Source organism: Poromitra crassiceps (assembly GCF_964638095.1).
Source record: "Poromitra crassiceps genome assembly, chromosome: 30".
Classification (NCBI taxonomy): domain Eukaryota; kingdom Metazoa; phylum Chordata; class Actinopteri; order Beryciformes; family Melamphaidae; genus Poromitra; species Poromitra crassiceps.
In genome coordinates, this window is record NC_139652.1 from 12,687,759 (window position 1) to 12,707,758 (window position 20,000).

A 20,000-nucleotide genomic window follows, 5' to 3' on the forward strand; every position below is an offset into this window, starting at 1 on the left:
GTGGAGGCTGGGTTTACCCAGGCTAGCAAGCTGCAGCCCAGTGTGCCACCTACACAAACAGGGAAAGTCCTATGAAGACTTTTTTTACCGACTGTGTCCCACAGCCACAGAGGGACTGGCCCCAGTAGTACGCCCTAGGGCCTAAGCACTCCACATGAACTTATACAATTCCTTAACCTACCTATCCCTCCATTGTTAACCCCTGCCACTATGTTACGCGAAGAGGTGGACAATCATGTTGAAATGCAACAAATCAAACATTCATATTGATACGATTCTTTTTGTGGGTCAAGGGTGAGTGCCTTTAACAACTGAGACTGAGGTAGAAAAAAGCAAAGTGAAGGAAAGACAGCCGTATACTATGTATGCCTTGTCAACTGGCATCCATTTCAACCTGCTTCTCTCTCTCTCTCTCAGATGGACCTCAGCTGAACCGCACGTGTCGAGCAAGCCAAAGCCCACTGGGCTATGAGTGATGGATTACTTTACTGTGACTGAGTGAAGCGGAGAGAGAGAGAGAGAGAGAGAGGGAGAGAGAGAGAGAGAGGGAGAGAGAGAGAGAGAGAGAGAGAGAGAGAGAGGGAGAGAGAGAGAGGGAGAGAGAGAGAGAGAGGGAGAGAGAGAGAGAGAGGGAGAGAGAGAGAGAGAGAGGGAGAGAGAGAGAGGGAGAGAGGGAGAGAGAGAGAGAGGGAGAGAGGGAGAGAGAGAGGGAGAGCGAGAGAGAGGGAGAGAGGGAGAGAGAGAGAGAGAGAGGAAAAGGAAAGCTAGAGGGGCTTGTTTCATTGGAGGAAAGGAGGAAAAGAAAAGTGCCCGGAGCAGAACCTGCAAAGGTTAACAGAGACTGTAGCCTGAACAGCCACAGGTCGGGGGGGGGGGGAGACTGTAGCCTGAACAGCCACAGGTCGGGGAGGGGAGGGGGGAGACTGTAGCCTGAACAGCCACAGGTCAGGGAGGGGAAGGGGGGGGACTGTAGCCTGAACAGCCACAGGTCGGGGAGGGGAGGGGGGAGACTGTAGCCTGAACAGCCACAGGTCAGGGAGGGGAAGGGGGGGGGGGGACTGTAGTCTGAACAGCCACAGGTCAGGGAGGGGAAGGGGGGGGGACTGTAGCCTGAACAGCCACAGGTCGGGGAGGGGAGGGGGGGAGACTGTAGCCTGAACAGCCACAGGTCGGGGAGGGGGGGGGGGGGGGGGGGGGGCTTCCACTTTCCACTCAGGCAAGCTTCAAGCAGTCCGATAAGAAGGTCATATTGTTTAGAGTATTCCTATTCCTGCACAGCAAACCACCCCCATACTTTAAACTAACCACATGTAATGGATGCTATCAATCTCTGTCAAGGAGCGGGGGGGGGGGGAATTCTTCGACATCATCATCCAAGCCAATAACAAACACGTCATCAAAAAGCTTTCCAGCACAATGAGCACATAGTCTGAAATACTGAGATATTTCAGCCAAGATCAATCGTTTATTGGCATGGGATGGATTTCCACTTATTTTGTGTTGAAAAGGCCCATGTGAGGGTATCAGCAGAAGCTACTAAGCATGGAGGCCATGGTGCTCTCCAGGTCTGCACCGATGTATCTCACAGCTGGAGGCCATGGTGCTCTCCAGGTCTGCACTGATGTATCTCACAGCTGGAGGCCATGGTGCTCTCCAGGTCTGCACTGATGTATCTCACAGCTGGAGGCCATGGTGCTCTCCAGGTCTGCACTGATCTATCTCACAGCTGGAGGCCATGGTGCTCTCCAGGTCTGCACTGATGTGTCTCACAGCTGGAGGCCATGGTGCTCTCCAGGTCTGCACTGATGTATCTCACAGCTGGAGGCCATGGTGCTCTCCAGGTCTGCACTGATGTATCTCACAGCTGGAGGGGTTGGTGCTCTCCAGGTCTGCACTGATGTACCTCACAGCTGGAGGCCATGGTGCTCTCCAGGTCTGCACTGATGTATCTCACAGCTGGAGGCCATGGTGCTCTCCAGGTCTGCACTGATGTATCTCACAGCTGGGGGCCATGGTGCTCTCCAGGTCTGCACTGATGTATCTCACAGCTGGAGGCCATGGTGCTCTCCAGGTCTGCACTGATGTATCTCACAGCTGGAGGCCATGGTGCTCTCCAGGTCTGCACTGATGTATCTCACAGCTGGAGGCCATGGTGCTCTCCAGGTCTGCACTGATGTATCTCACAGCTGGAGGCCATGGTGCTCTCCAGGTCTGCACTGATGTATCTCACAGCTGGAGGCCATGGTGCTCTCCAGGTCTGCACTGATGTATCTCACAGCTGGAGGCCATGGTGCTCTCCAGGTCTGCACTGATGTATCTCACAGCTGGATGGAGGCCATGGTGCTCTCCAGGTCTGCACTGATGTATCTCACAGCTGGAGGCCATGGTGCTCTCCAGGTCTGCACTGATGTATCTCACAGCTGGAGGACCATGGTGCTCTCCAGGTCTGCACTGATGTATCTCACAGCTGGAGGCCATGGTGCTCTCCAGGTCTGCACTGATCTATCTCACAGCTGGAGGCCATGGTGCTCTCCAGGTCTGCACTGATGTATCTCACAGCTGGGGGCCATGGTGCTCTGCAGGTCTGCACTGATGTATCTCACAGCTGGAGGCCATGGTGCTCTCCAGGTCTGCACTGATGTATCTCACAGCTGGAGGCCATGGTGCTCTGCAGGTCTGCACTGATGTATCTCACAGCTGGAGGGCATGGTGCTCTCCAGGTCTGCACTGATGTATCTCACAGCTGGAGGCCATGGTGCTCTCCAGGTCTGCACTGATGTATCTCACAGCTGGAGGCCATGGTGCTCTCCAGGTCTGCACTGATGTATCTCACAGCTGGAGGCCATGGTGCTCTCCAGGTCTGCACTGATGTACCTCACAGCTGGAGGCCATGGTGCTCTCCAGGTCTGCACTGATGTATCTCACAGCTGGAGGCCATGGTGCTCTCCAGGTCTGCACTGATGTATCTCACAGCTGGAGGCCATGGTGCTCTCCAGGTCTGCACTGATGTATCTCACAGCTGGAGGCCATGGTGCTCTCCAGGTCTGCACTGATGTATCTCACAGCTGGAGGCCATGGTGCTCTCCAGGTCTGCACTGATGTATCTCACAGCTGGGGGGAGATGGATTCCACCAGCCAGCAGACGATGCATCCAATCAGTGCAGAAGGAAAGAAGGCTAAATCATGCAACATCACAGACACAAGCAGCTGGCCAAGGAACAATCAGCGATCTCTTCGACCATTTCTTATTCCATTCGTAACTCAAAAAAACACAAATGTATTTTGCTCAAGTGTTTGCGAACACTAAAATCAACAGCTTTTTACGATATGAAATACATTTAGAGCCCGTGCACAGCTGTGACATATGGTCAGCGCATAATACGTTTCAGAGTGAAAAATCGTGTAAGTCAGCAGTCATGATAGGGTAACTTCCCGCAATGTTTTTGAAGTGCGTCCATCTTTTTAGAAAGGAAACCCGTGCGGACAAAACAACTCATCATTTAGACACGAACAATCTAAAACAAGGCACGAACGAACAATATAAAACAGGACAATATAAAGCAAACACAAAATCACTTAAAATCACATGAAATGATTTCCAGCGGTTGCGCGAGCCAAGCATACTTTGGAGTTCGTCATCCTAAGCAACGTCCTCTCTTCACCTTTGGATAGTGAAGTGTCCCATTGTCTGCGTTCGGAAACACTCAGTCTTTCCACAGAGTCGGACAGAGAGAGAGATTGTGTGTAAACGGTTAAGTCAGGAAAAAAAAAAACCAGGAAAGGAAAACTTGAAAAAGCGCTCCGAGATTATTCAAGCGATGTCCCCAGCGGGCGCACGAGGCGGAGTGTGACTCGCTGGCACGAGGAGGGTACACAGCTCCTGCCGCCGTGAGGACCCGGCCCGGTGCCCAGCGCCGGCATCCGAGTCAGCGCCAAGCCCTGCCTGTGTGCCCCCACACAGCCCGGGCAGCTGGGCCAGAACCGAGCCTTCTACTTTCCAGGAAAACCCTCTTCGGAGGCCAAACCTTCCTCTAAAGCCCCCTGAAAACAGACTCATCAATGGAGACAGTCTGACATCAAAGCGATTATCAAAGGATAGAAAAGACTCGGATTCATCGACAGTACTTAGTGTTAAGTCTCAGAGACAAGGGGTGCGAGTTGGGGGAAAAAGAGGAGGGGGAGAAGGAGGAGGAGGAGGTGGAAATATGGTCACTGTAATAATAGCCTTTAAATCAGCGCAGATTAGCCACACACAACCTTTCCCAAATCGCCTTAGGTTCAAATCCCCCCTCTCACTGGGTAGTGAGCTGCTACTTACACCATGAGAAGACAGGGGTGACTGCCCTGACCCGCGGCGCGGACACACAGAGACATGACATCATCTGACCCGCGGCGCGGACACACTAGAGACATGACATCATCACCCCGCTGGGCACCGGGCACCGAGTCCAACACATCCACACATCTCTCTGCTTTTTACCTTTTAGAAGTTCTCGCCAAGATACTCCAAACATCAAAATGCAATCCATGGAATTATTCTTGAAACTAGCCAAACATTTAATGAGCATGCGCCTGTAAAAACCCTGCTCCCAAGTCAGCAGTTCAGTGTAACAGAGTAGAATAAAGTACGCCCTGTTTGGCTATAAAACGTTGCAATTTGGTTGGCACCACTTTGCACGCAGACGCTAACCACACTCACTTTTCTGCTCCAACGCCTATAACAGACTTCTAAACTGGTGACAGTATTTGATCATAACGCCGTTAAACGATCGAACATAACAACAAAATATTGTAATAATGTTTACGCCTCCGCTCAATATCAATAGGGTGTTTTACTGCACAGCAAGCACTCCGGAAAGGCAGTTTCTCACACGAGGTCTTTGAAGATCGCGTGAATGCATGTTTGCACTCAATCACAAACACAAAGCGATTCCGTGCTCGGTCGTCATCATTTTGTTTGAGTCCATGCATGTACAGCCAGACTCTCCCAAATGATCTCATTGAGATTTCCATCTGGATGAAAGAGTTTTGCTTTGCTCTGTGAGCCTCCTCTCTGTCCAAACTATCAATACCAGGAGCCCAACAATGAGGAACACACATTTCATTGTTCAGCTAATTAACATTCTTTGAAGCACTCCATCCCCTGGTTGCCAATTAAATAGACAGTGTACTTGACATTGAATATAGGTAATGCTGCCTGGGTCCTATACCAGGTCAGAGACTGCTGCTTACCGCCGTTTAGCAGACAACAAGCGGGGGGAAAATGTTTAAAAAAGTCCTCCAGACAGAAGCACAATTAAGTGCAATTCTGTGGCTAGACTCTAGACAGGGAGCAGTGGAGGCAGCTAATTGTTGCTGCTGGAGAAGGCTTTTAAATGTGAAGTGGCACGACCTTTGACCCCACTGGAAGAAGGTGGGCTTTGTACACACTGCAGTGCTGGCAGAGCTCTCTCGTTATCTTGAGTCCAGAGACTTTGCTGCCTGAAGGCATCATGGTGGGTCAGTTGGCCAGGCCTCCTCAGAGGAGATAGAACACGACTTATGGCTCTGTATTCCTAATTGATGGACTGGGGGCTTTAAGATTTGAAGAATTTCATTCTAATGAGATGTTCACCATTCGGAAGAAACTCTTCCAAAATAAAGCACATAAAACATAAAAGGAAAGTAGATGATGTAAGTCCTTGGCTGACACAAAGCCAAGTTTGTTTCCAGTTTGGATGCTTTTGTATTTGAGATATTGATGAACTTCCCCCGGGCAAGTTCTGTATCTGCATTGCAGATCTTCAGCATTGCATACATGCACTCCACCGTGAGAGAGTGAGTTATGGTCTGCAGTTAAGGTGAGAGGGTGCTGAAAACCACTGACAGTGTCGTAAAACCAAGCTAGTGAAACGGCACTGACATAGCATCTGTCTTTGGCTTCTAATGAAGAGCTGAGGAGGATAACTTACTGCTTATATATATATAATATTAATTATATATGCATATTAGGGGTGGGGGGGGAAATCGATACACCATAGTATCGCGATATTTTGCCTGACGATATTGTATCGATATTTGGACGCCAAGTATCGATATAAAAAAAAAATTGCAGGCCATGCCATGCCAGGCCACCGGGCATCTGCCCCGAAGCGCCCGATGTTGCAGTCCGCGCCTGCAGTGGCGTATTGAGTCCAGAGAAGCTTAATAATGTAGCCTACATATTGGGCAAAAACAAAACAAAACAAAAAAACACTGCATGTTTTACTTCCGGTGAGGTCAAGTAAAAGGTAGGAAAAGGAGTTAGACAATATATCGAAATATCGCAATATTCAATATATCGCAATATTCAATATATCGCAATATCGGCGATATCGCAATACTATCGTATCGTGACTCAAGTATCGTTTTACTATCGTATCGTGGGCATCTGGTGATTCCCACCCCTAGTACATATCCCACTGAAGTGTTGTGAACACAGACAAAATGGAATAGTATCCACTATCAATTACACCCCTCCTTTATGATGATGCTAACATGGTGAACGGTAGTAAGACGAGACTGAAAGAAAAGCTTCAGTAGATTAAATGTATACAGAGCAATTAAATGACATAAAAAAAACAGAGCCTACTACAGTTTTGAATTCGGGGTGGTCCTCTCAGCTGACGGACAGCCAGAGGCACAGGGCGATGACACTGATGACTCCGCTGTCGAGGCCACCTCGCTGGGGACTTGTCCCCTCACCTGTCACCACGTCTCACCTCTGACTGTCACCCATGCCTGCAGCCTGCCACCATATAGTCCCTGTCACTCAAGCTGCTGCGACCGTGAATACCCAGACAGTAGACAGTGGTAGAAAATAGCCCCGGGTGGAATTTGTCACGGGAACTCCCAAGACAACACCACACCACCGCTTTGGGTTCAACAGGGCTGCAGGCAGGGCAGACGACACATGGCGGCTATTAAGAGTTAGACTGTCTATAGCTGCCCGGCCCGGCCCAGCCCAGGCTCTCTGACTGCTAGCATCACTGAATCACATTACAATGAGCGCAATCAGCTGTATTATTAGCCGCTTGTGTCATTCTGTCATGCAATGTTATGACGTCGTTGAGGCAATGAGGGGACAGTCAGAGCCTCATGCGCCCAAAAGGAAAATCACACATGCAGCAAAATGAATAGATAATTGTTAGGTGAAGACTCACAATCAGAAGAACCATTACGGTACATGATGGCAAAAAACTAAATGAACTTTCAACTCATTTCACAATCTGGAATAACTTAATCAAGCCGGCGTTCCTGTCTGAAGTTACCATTCACAAGGAGAATCAAATCAAATTCACAGTCTGTGCGTTGTATGTGGGCCAGTGGCAGACTAGTGCAGTTGGTGAGAAGGCTACTTCAGAGAAGCAGGTGTCAAAGAAGAAAGGCCGGCAGTGGGAGCTCGGGAACGGGCTGGGGCCGCTGCCAAGCAGGCCAGGTCTGCTCACACAGACCAACAGGCACATGCAACGCAAGGCCAGGACTGCTCACACAGACCAACAGGCACATGCAGCTCAGGCCAGGAAGACTCAAACAGACCAAAAGGCACATGCAGCTCAGGCCAGGAAGACTCAAACAGACCAAAAGGCACATGCAGCGCAGGCCAGGAAGACTCAAACAGACCAAAAGGCACATGCAGCTCAGGCCAGGAAGACTCAAACAGACCAAAAGGCACATGCAGCTCAGGCCAGGAAGACTCAAACAGACCAAAAGGCACATGCAGCGCAGGCCAGGATGACTCAAACAGACCAAAAGGCACATGCAACACAGGCCTGGAAGACTCAAACAGGCCAAAAGGCACATGCAGCTCAGGCCAGGATGACTCAAACAGACCAAAAGGCACATGCAGCGCAGGCCAGGAAGACTCAAACAGACCAAAAGGCACATGCAGCGCAGGCCAGGATGACTCAAACAGACCAAAAGGCACATGCAGCTCAGGCCAGGATGACTCAAACAGACCAAAAGGCACATGCAGCGCAGGCCAGGATGACTCAAACAGACCAAAAGGCACATGCAACACAGGCCTGGAAGACTCAAACAGGCCAAAAGGCACATGCAGCTCAGGCCAGGATGACTCAAACAGACCAAAAGGCACATGCAGCGCAGGCCAGGAAGACTCAAACAGACCAAAAGGCACATGCAGCGCAGGCCAGGATGACTCAAACAGACCAAAAGGCACATGCAGCTCAGGCCAGGATGACTCAAACAGGCCAAAAGGCACATGCAGCTCAGGCCAGGATGACTCAAACAGACCAAAAGGCACATGCAGCGCAGGCCAGGAAGACTCAAACAGACCAAAAGGCACATGCAGCGCAGGCCAGGAAGACTCAAACAGACCAAAAGGCACATGCAGCGCAGGCCAGGATGACTCAAACAGACCAAAAGGCACATGCAGCGCAGGCCAGGAAGACTCAAACAGACCAAAAGGCACATGCAGCTCAGGCCAGGAAGACTCAAACAGACCAAAAGGCACATGCAACGCAGGCCAGGAAGACTCAAACAGACCAAAAGGCACATGCAGAACAGGCCAGGATGACTCAAACAGACCAAAAGGCACATGCAGCGCAGGCCAGGAAGACTCAAACAGACCAACAGGCACATGCAGCACAGGCCAGGAAGACTCAAACAGACCAACAGGCACATGCAGCGCAGGCCAGGAAGACTCAAACAGACCAACAGGCACATGCAGCGCAGGCCAGGAAGACTCAAACAGACCAACAGGCACATGCAGCTCAGGCCATTAATCTCCACTGCTCACTCAGCCATTCCCACCACTCAGTAGGACACTTCATCCACTGCCGGGCCAGGGAGATGACATGCACTCACACACACACACACACACACACACACACACACACACACACACACACACACACACACACACACAGATAGCATGATGGAACTGTGTGTATTCTCAGTGATGGATGCATTGTGCAAACCACAACACACAAAAACACATTCAATGCACGCACACAAAAACCCCAAAACAAACTTTTTTTCTGCCTAGCAACAATAGGTGCTTCCTGGAATGGGGGGAGGGTCAGCCCGTGCAGGGGGGGGCAGGAGAGGGCAGAGAAAGCCTAAGCCTCGTGGAGCCAACTGACATTCAGAAGTCGCCCCGCGCCAGCCCAAAGCCGGACCCCTAAAGGTGAGGGAGGTTGTCTGAGTGATCAGCGGCTGTCCATCACGCCCAGGCGAGGCTAGCCACCTTTGCTGACCCCTTTCCAGAGCCAGCGTAAGAGCAAAACAAAGGGCCTAATGCATACATAGTTCCCAACCGAGGCCCAGCAAACAAGCCAGCGAGCCCCAGTAAACGAGTACCTCTAGGGGGGGGGAAGAGCTCAAGGTCACATGCCCCCGTCCAGTGAGTGACTCCAAACAAAGAGGGAAGTGAGGTCACAATCAACAAGTGCTTCCATTCACATACATGAAAGCGCAAAGGGGGAGCGGGCAGCGATTCAAGTCGGCTAGTTCAAACCCCAGGCGGGGGAGGGCATTTTTTCCATGTAAATGAACCCATTGACCAAAGACCTGATGCTAGCATTTGGACTAGCATGTACGCACAGTGGGCACCGAGGGGGGACTCCTATATAGTGATTGTGTTGGGGGTCGGGGGTCAGGGCTAGGGGGCACAGATGCTATGTGTGCCAAGGATTGTCACATCAAAGCTGTTTGCAGTCATGTCATTGTCCAACTGCTGAACTGCTTGAGTTTGAAAATATGGCTGAGAAGATAAGCCCATGAACCAACATTTGAACATCACCTCCTTCACTTAGTATCTTGGTGTTCTACTAGTAATCTACGGCTGGATGATATGGACAAAATCAAATGCATGTATCGCGATATCTTTGAGCAAATCACTCGATATCGATATTGTGACAATATTGTAGGGATGACTATTGGTGCCTTTCACGAAATATTTACACAATGAGGTTTTTAACTAACTAAGTGGGTAAAGGCAAATAATAGATCTGGTAAGTTGAAAGTTAAAATGACATCACTTTACTGTAATGCAGCCTTTAAAAAACACTTATGCCATATCATGATATTACGACGTCCAAAATCTAAGACAATATCTAGTCTCATATCATATATCGATATAATATCAATATATTCCCCAGCCCTATAAGTAATCTGTGTTGTCAAGCTTGACCACTTCACTGTTCCTTAGTGCAGTGGTTCCCCAACTTTTTCCTGTACCCCCTCAAACATTCAACCCAACATGTTGGGTACCCCGTGTACATGTATCTCCAGAGGGTAGCCTAAGCCCTAAGGGCTAATGTACACCGCCTCCGGAACAGATGCGGTACGGCTCCGGTACGACTGCGAGTGCGAACAAACCCACACTCATGTAATCTGTCAGACGCATGCGGGAACCGACAAAAATACAACAGGTGCGTAATTTTTCCGTACCACATGTACCGCCCATCAATTAACATGGGCGAGAGTCGATCCGGCAGTTTTGCCGGATCCGCAACGCAGCCGTATAACGTATCTGGTGTACATTGCCTGTAAGCCTACTACTTTGTCTTTTTTTTGCATACCCCCGACGTAACTGCGAGTACCCCTGAGGATGGGTGCAGAGAACAAATTTCGCACACTCAGGTGTGTGACAATCGTTGGGACTTTACCTTTACCTTTACCTGGGGTACAAAAGAAAACATGGCCCCCAAAAGCCTCAGACTCTCTCCGCCAATGTCTCTAACATTCATCTCTTGTTTGTCTTCACGTGGACTTCACAAAGCAATGGCAAGAGAAACAGAAGAATCTGCCCCTATCCGTAGCCACCCTCATGCTAGTGGCTATCTCCATGGGAGGATGACACAGGGGATTCACATGCGAGCCCAGAGACACATATCCCTCAGAACGTTTCATTAAGGATCGTAGAGTGTTGTGATTTGAGCCGACAACCTCGTTCCCCGGGGCCTTTTTAAAAGCTCGAACCCTGGCACAGCATTAAAACATTCATCACCCACTCAACAGCTATCCACTCTACAGGTATTCTAAACAGTGGCAAAGCCACCCAGGCTGGCTGGCTTGCAACACAGAGAAGACTGCTAGAGTTGCTAGTGTTGTTGAGTCAAGGAGACCTCAGTTCACGGTAAACCCGGTTCATCTGTGCTCCTGATCCGGCCCTGCGTGCTCCAGCAAAATCATGAATCTGGTTCATTTTTGGCGCAATTTAGATTAATTTGATATACTTGTGATCATCTCACGTTGGTCTGTTGTTGTGCATGATGATATCAGACCCAGTTTGCTCATTGGAAACTTTGCGTGCAACTTTTTCTTTTTGCCAACAGCAGAACATGTCACATCCGTTCAGCAATACGTAGAATGATAATCTCTTGCTTCATCAGCAAACACATGAACACACACGGTGAAGAAAAGCAGCTGAAGACACGTATATGGCCATGTCATGACTGCTGAAATAACAAAACACTATTTTCCATCAAGGGAACACTTGAGAAGCTCTTAGCATTGCACTTGTCTTTTTAACACTTCGCAGGTAGTGACAGCACATGTTCGACAATGTCAAGTATTTCTGTCTGACAAAGATGACAGCACAATGGTGGAAACTAAGGCGCCCTTAAACTTCCTCTTTGTTCACTTCATCTATGTGGAAACATGGCCTTCCTTTCCTTTCAACACAGTTCACAGCGGTGAGCAGAGAGGGACTGTACAAACTTTGGAAACTCTTAGGGCCTGTGTCCACCTAGCGTCTTTTCATCAGCTCCGGCGTCTTTTTTCAGTTGTTTCCAATGAGGACCGAGCATATGCGGGCGCACACGGACGTCTACAGAAAGTGCGCTGCGTCCAGCGTCTATTTTCACAGCGCTCCGGTGTTTTTGTGCGCCCGACTCCCAGCTGAAAATATTTTAACTTTTCAGAAAGACGCTGGTGTCGGGTGCTCCTTTTCTGGCCACTAATCATATGGAAAAACTATCGCAACAAAGACAGAAAGGCTCAATTGTGGGAGCAGATTGGGTAGACACTTAATATTTGTGGCGAGTGTTGAGCTAAATCACTGGTATGTGTGTTGTTTGCTAATGTCAGCTGTCAGCTATCAAGCTACTACTGCACTGAACTAACGTTACTTTCAGACTGCTTCTTTGCTGCTTCCTTGTATATTGTGCACTGAGATCAGCGCTTCCCAGCGTACTTCCAGCGTTTAACGGTCGGAAAAAGACGCTAGATGGACACACAGCCTTATTTAGGCCGTGGCCACACTGATCCGTCAGAAAATGGACAGAATTGTTGCATGTACAAGTAACCTACTTGTTACAGCAGGTGCCAGGTGGCGGTAAGCCACACCTTGAAGGTGTCAGCGAACTGCCTATAAACCAAGAGAAGAAGAAAGCTAGCTGTTAGCTCTGTGTGCTACGTTATATGTGGCAATAACGCCACTGAATGACCAGATTGATGTAATGGTCGGCGAGTTCGTGTCATGCTGTTTCCATGAAGTCCACCAGCTTTGATATCTGTTGGCTAGTTGTTGATATTTATAACGGTAAAATAACATTACGTTATATCGATGCGGACAATCCGCTCAGCCATTTCCGCTCTGAGAACGCCACCTCGACTCTGATTGGCTAAATGGGACGGTGACTATCCGACCCTCCGATACGTCCAGAAAAAGTTCAGTCCTCTTGAACTTTTCTGTCCATCAAAATGTATGCAAATTTGCTGGATATGTACACTTCATCAGTGCTCCACGGACAGACAGACGGACAGCTGTCTTGAAAATGAATGGCAGTGAACAGAGAAATGAACGCAGACGGACAGACACCACGGATCAGTGTGGCCGCCCCCTAGGGCTGCACAATTAATCGTATTTTCATCGTCATCGCAATATGAACATGCACAATAAACACATCGCAAAGACTGCCTGAAACGCAATGAATAACAAAAGTGGTTTTATTTACATGCGTCATGCATTCCCACTCAGCATCTGATCATTTTGTCTTGTGTTGTAAATCCAGCGTACACCTTTCCCTTGCAACAGTGCGCTCCGCCCCTCTGCCAAAGCCCAAACACGCTGTGTGTAGTTTCAGCTAGAGTCAGTGTTCATATATTTATTCAGTGGGCATAGGCTATGTTTGGGGTCTATGTTAGCATTATTAAAGCAGAAAGACATAGGAACTGTATAGCTAATATGCATACTTTAATATTTGTTTATTTATCGCAAGTCGTATCGTCATCGCTATATTAAACAATGTTATCGTATATCGCAGATTTTCCTCATATCGTGCAGGCCTACCGCCCCCTTAGGCCCAGTTACTGTACTGACATACTGTACTGTATGTAGCATAACTGAATGCAGTACCATGAGCCGTCATGTCTGACAGTAAACCTTATCTCTCCGGGCGGGCAGAGGTATCTCTCTGCTGATACACTCTTTGTTTGTGTCCCGGAAGTCTGCGTGATAAAACACAGCCTGCTTTTTTGTTGTTGTCTTTTTCAAACAACATACATTTCCTTGAAGAGCACAGCAAAGACAAGAGAGCGAGAGTTCCAGCAAGTGAATGGGCCTGGCAAAACAAACAAGAGGGGAGAGGGTGGCTGCCTGGACAGCAGACTGGTAGCCTGGGTAAACCCAGCCTCCACGTGACGTCACAGACTAGCCTGGGTAAACCCAGCCTCCACGTGACGTCACAGACTAGCCTGGGTAAACCCAGCCTCCACGTGACGTCACAGATGAGCCTGGGTAAACCCAGCCTCCACGTGACGTCACAGACTAGCCTGGGTAAACCCAGCCTCCACGTGACGTCACAGATGAGCCTGGGTAAACCCAGCCTCCACGTGACCTCCATGTACTATCAGTCACAAAAGACGTTACAGGCTAGTCCGTGACCTCACATTGAAGGCCGGGTTCACCCAGGCTAGTCTGTGACATCACATTGAAGGCCGGGTTCACCCAGGCTAGTCTGTGACATCACATTGAAGGCCGGGTTCACCCAGGCTAGTCTGTGACGTCACATTGAAGGCTGGGTTCATCCAGGCTAGTCTGTGACATCACATTGAAGGCCGGGTTCACCCAGGCTAGTCTGTGACGTCACATTGAAGGCCGGGTTCACCCAGGCTAGTCTGTGACGTCACATTGAAGGCCGGGTTCACCCAGGCTAGTCTGTGACGTCACATTGAAGGCCGGGTTCACCCAGGCTAGTCTGTGACGTCACATTGAAGGCCGGGTTCACCCAGGCTAGTCTGTGACGTCACATTGAAGGCCGGGTTCACCCAGGCTAGTCTGTGACGTCACATTGAAGGCCGGGTTCACCCAGGCTAGTCTGTGACGTCACATTGAAGGCCGGGTTCACCCAGGCTAGTCTGTGACGTCACATTGAAGGCCGGGTTCACCCAGGCTAGTCTGTGACGTCACATTGAAGGCCGGGTTCACCCAGGCTAGTCTGTGACGTCACATTGAAGGCCGGGTTCACCCAGGCTAGTCTGTGACATCACATTGAAGGCCGGGTTCACCCAGGCTAGTCTGTGACATCACATTGAAGGCCGGGTTCACCCAGGCTAGTCTGTGACGTCACATTGAAGGCCGGGTTCACCCAGGCTAGTCTGTGACGTCACATTGAAGGCCGGGTTCACCCAGGCTAGTCTGTGACGTCACATTGAAGGCCGGGTTCACCCAGGCTAGTCTGTGACGTCACATTGAAGGCCGGGTTCACCCAGGCTAGTCTGTGACGTCACATTGAAGGCTGGGTTCACCCAGGCTAGTCTGTGACATCACATTGAAGGCCGGGTTCACCCAGGCTAGTCTGTGACGTCACATTGAAGGCTGGGTTCACCCAGGCTAGTCTGTGACGTCACATTGAAGGCTGGGTTCACCCAGGCTAGTCTGTGACATCACATTGAAGGCCGGGTTCACCCAGGCTAGTCTGTGACGTCACATTGAAGGCTGGGTTCACCCAGGCTAGTCTGTGACATCACATTGAAGGCCGGGTTCACCCAGGCTAGTCTGTGACGTCACATTGAAGGCCGGGTTCACCCAGGCTAGTCTGTGACGTCACATTGAAGGCTGGGTTCACCCAGGCTAGTCTGTGACGTCACATTGAAGGCTGGGTTCACCCAGGCTAGTCTGTGACATCACATTGAAGGCTGGGTTCACCCAGGCCAGCAGACTCGAGCCATTGGAGCACCGGTCTTCCATTTCCATGTTCCAAGCGTCCTGACCAACTTAGACTTACACCCCCCTAACCCCCTAACCCCCTCCAAACACCCAGACCAGCCAATCAAACTTCACCCTCCAACTTTGATTGAAGACAAGACTCCCCTTTCACAGAAACATAAAGTGAAGAGAGAGAGAGAGACAGAGGGAGAGAGGGAGAGAGAGAGAGACAGGGGGAGAGAGGGAGAGAGAGAGAGAGAGAGAGAGAGAGAGAGAGAGAGAGAGACAGAGGGAGAGAGAGACAGGGGGAGAGAGGGAGAGAGAGAGAGAGAGAGAGAGAGAGAGAGAGAGACAGGGGGAGAGAGAGACAGAGAGAGAGAGAGACAGGGGGAGAGAGGGAGAGAGAGAGAGAGAGAGAGAGAGAGAGAGAGAGAGAGAGAGAGAGAGACAGAGGGAGAGAGAGACAGGGGGAGAGAGGGAGAGAGAGAGAGAGAGAGAGAGAGAGAGAGAGACAGAGAGAGAGAGAGACAGGGGGAGAGAGGGAGAGAGAGAGAGAGAGAGAGAGAGAGAGAGAGAGAGAGAGACAGAGGGAGAGAGAGAGAGAGAGAGAGAGAGAGAGAGAGAGAGAGGACCATAAGATCATTGACCCTGACAAAGAGTGCTTTTATACCTCCTCCAGAAGAAGGGATAGGAGTTTGGCGAGACAGGAGGGAATCTACCCTCCACTGATACCTCTACTCTACACGATGAGATAGATCCAAATCTCAAAGGTGATGTGTTTTTTATATATATATATATATATATATATATATATATATATATATATATATATATATATATATATATATATATATATATATAATATACAGCACTGAGTAAACTTGCTGCCTGCAGTTTCCTGACTGCAAGCTAGCTAAGCTAATGTTAGCTACTTTGAGATTAGCACAGACGATTTCAGCTTACCGTTCAAAATGAAGGTTAAATCCATATCGTTGTGTCCCTGGGTGCGAACGCTGTTTGAACGCAGCCTAATCGAGGTAACGTTTAGAGAACAGCAGCTGTGAAGCGGCGTGATATACACACAGTGAAGCGCCCGTGGTGTTACACGAGGGATCAGCCCAGCAGCATTTTGGTAAACAAACCGCGTCACTGGGTGGCAACAGCAATGGAACCCTATGGAGCCTGAGTTTGAGCGTCTGACTCTAGCTGGCCGGGCTGACCATGTTTACAATTTAAAAACTGCGACAGTTCACACAACTTTAACACGACGTGCATATATTATACATCAAACTCTAAGAGCTAATACTGCTCTCACTCAGAATGTCAAAATATAAGCGATGTGATGTATACTTTTTCAGATATTAACGTTTGTTTGGCACAACTCATACTAGTTAACTGCCGCGTGGTTTGCGCATTTTTGGGTGGCAGTGACGTCACGCTGATTCGTCGAGTGCTTCTTGTCCAATGAAATTGCTCGGCCAGGAACTAACTGTTGTACACATTAGATCGCACCTCACCACCTCTGAATGCATTGCTGCTTAGATATCCAGGTCTCAATTCCTCAACTAAGCAGCATTCTCCTAGGTGGTCCTGTGTTTCTCTGCACGTTTTTGCTCTCAGCAATTAGACTGTGGTTAGAGAGAGGAGCCCCATATTTAGCCATTATTTGACTCTGATGAGGATCCAAAAGGAGGAGAGTTTAGAGGGGAAAGAACAGGGAAGCAGCAGCAAAGATGGTAAGAGACAAAGACAAGGCTACACAGCAACACAGAGCTACACATCATCTCCGACTAAAACACTTCATCAAATTTCAATCGGCGAAAAAGCAACGGTCTTGAATCATCACCAGACAGAAGCCACAGCACAAGAGCAGGCAAAATGAATCAGAATCCAAGACCATAAGTAGCATTGCTGAAGCCAAAACCAGAACGACACACAGTGTTTACATGCAACCTGCTAGCAGCAGTGTGTGCTGCACTCCTTCCCATAAAAAGACCTCCTGAGGCCTGTTAGTCTTGGCCCCAGTGTGGCCTTCAAAGAAGCCATTTATCAGCGCTATATCTGGAGGAGGGCCTATCTGATAAGGGCTGAGGAGGAACCGCAGCCTGGGACACCTCGCACAGTCCTAAAGCCATCCCCCCCAAAGGCTCTTTCAATCCTCCTGCTCATTGTTTACCTGCTGTCCTCTTTGATGAAGCCCCGCTGCAGGTGTCTGCTGGGCTGTGTTATACACATCTATCTCCACCACTATCTCCGTGTTGCGCGCTGAGCGGATTTACGACCAGCCGTTTGGGGGTTTGTACTTGAGGTTTGTGAGATGAAAACTCACAGATGTATCTCATTTAGGGGTTAAGTAGATATTAAAGGATGACGGGATGATAACATTGGATGTTTGTGGGATTTAGCGAGAAGGGGGAGGAGGGGGAGGGGGGGGTGTTCTGTTATACCCTCATCAGAAGCCTTTCACCAAGCGCCCGCCCACGGTTCTTAGGGAAGAGCATATTTGAAAGCAGGACCAGAGTGTGTGGGGGGACGGGGGGCTGAGAGACCCTCCACATTTTCTCCCTCTGTGTTTACCACACACAGACTGGAGCGAGTGAAAGGGGCCGCAGCGTATTAAGGAGGTATTGGCCTGGCCCGTCGGGTCAACTCCGACTACTTTAAAACCTCTGCCGCGCACAATGGCCGCCACCACCGGGCCACAATGGCCGACTTCAGACAACAAGCAAATCAAGCCTCCCGCTACATCAAAGATTTATTACACGCTGCAAACAAAAGGCCGCCCACAAAGCTCCCCCGCGAGCGGCACTCTCAGGGCCTCGCGTCGCGGTGAACTCTGCTCGCTCACACCCTGATCTCTCTCTCTCTCTCTCTCTCTCTCTCTCTCTCTCTCTCTCTCTCTCTCTCTCTCTCTCTCTCTCTCTCTCTCTCTCTCTCTCTCTCTCTCTCTCTCTCTCTCTCTCTCTCTCTCGAGGGCCTCTCCACCACCCAAAGACCTCAGCCATAAAAATTCAAATGAAACCCGGGGGAACATTCAAGCAGCCTCCCAAGCAGAAGAAACCTCTCCACTTCTTTTCTTCCATGACTGCAAACTAAAAAGGTAATTATTTCTTCCCTCACGGCCCCTATAGATGTGAATACTGCGGCGAAAACACCCAGACTGGTGCTGGAACGCGTCTCGCTTAATTAAGTCGAGGATTTTTTTCTCTCGCACCCCTCAATCAAGGCTGAGATCTTCTCGGTATAACCTGCAAAAGCCAAAGATCGTGACTGCGTATAATTTGCGCTTTCAGGGCAGCTCTTAGTTTTTACTGCCATGGCTCAGAGAACGAACGCAGGTCACCAGGAGGTAAGTGTGTGTATAGGCAGACAGTGTGTAAAGTCAGACAGTGGTTGCGGTGTCAGGCAGGGCCGGTGTAGTTAGGCGGTCTGCAGTCTGTTACCTGAGGCGGCGCATGGCTCAGAGCTGTTCCTCTTCCTCTCGTGTCTGTAGACGAGATGAGGTTTGTTGTGCTCTTCGTCATAGTCCTCCTCCCCCGCAGCATTCATCAGAGGCTCCAGGAAGTACTCGCCGTGTTGCGTCGTAAACGTTCCAATCTGCAACAGAGGAAAGGTGTTATAGCGTGCGTTAGCGTCAAGCATGTACCGTAAATTCCGGACTATAAGGCGCACCGGTGTATAAGCCGCACCTTCAAAGTTGACTATTTTTTTCTTATATAAGCCGCACCGGACTATAAGCCGCGGGTGTTTTAATGTTTTTTTTTTTTTTTTTTTTTTTTTTTTTGTGTTTTAATGTTTAATTACCATATGTAATGCTCCCATTTATTAACATTTCAACAAAACAACATAACACAACACCACCTGTGTTGTTATTTACAGTGCACACAGTGTCATACAGTGTCATACAGTGTCATACAGTGTCATACAGTGTGGTGAAAAGAGGGCAAGAGAGGAAATTAAAACAGAAGTGGATTTATAGTTAGAAAGAGTGCTAAAAAAGAGAGATTTTTTTTTTTTTTTTTTGAAAAAATCCATAGATAAGCCGCACCGTTATATAAGCCACAGGGGCCAAAAAAGGCCAAAAAACGGGAAAAAAGGTGCGGCTTATAGTCCGGAATTTACGGTACTTGCATGTGTGCGTGTGAGCGTGTGTGTGTGTGTGTGTGTGTGTGTGTTTGTGTGTGTGCATGTGTGTGTGTGTGTGTGTGTGTGTGTGTGTGTGTGTGTGTGTGTGTGTGCATGTGTGTGTGTGTGTGTGTGTGTGTGTTTGTGTGTGTGTGTGTGCATGTGTGCATGTGTGTGTGTGTGTGTGTGTGTGTGTGTGTGTGTGTGTGTGTGTGTGTGTGTGTTGTGTGTGTGTGTGTGTGTGTGTGTGTGTGCATGTGTGTGTGTGTGTGTGTGTGTGTGTGTTTGTGTGTGTGTGTGTATGTGTGTGTGTGTGTGTTTGTGTGTGTGTGTGTGTGTGTGTGCATGTGTGTGTGTGTGTGTGTGTGTGTGTGTGTGTGTGTGTGTTTGTGTGTGTGTGTGTGTATGTGTGTGTGTGTGTGTGTGTGTTTGTGTGTGTGTGTGTGTGTGCATGTGTGTGTGTGTGTGTGTGTGTGTGTGTGTGTGTGTGTGTTTGTGTGTGTGCATGTGTGTGCGTGTGTGTGTGTGTGTGTGTGTGTGTGTGTGTGTGTGTGTGTGCGTGCGTGTGTGTGTGTGTGTGTGTGTGTGTGTGTGTGTGTGTGTGTGTGTGTGTGTGTGTGTGTGTGTGTGTGTGCATGTGTGTGTGTGTGTGGATTTATCGCGCAGAGATCATGGCATAGTTTCATGGAAGTCGTAGTCATCGTCTAGCTGCAGTCAGCCGTGCCCCTGGGCTCTGCTGAAC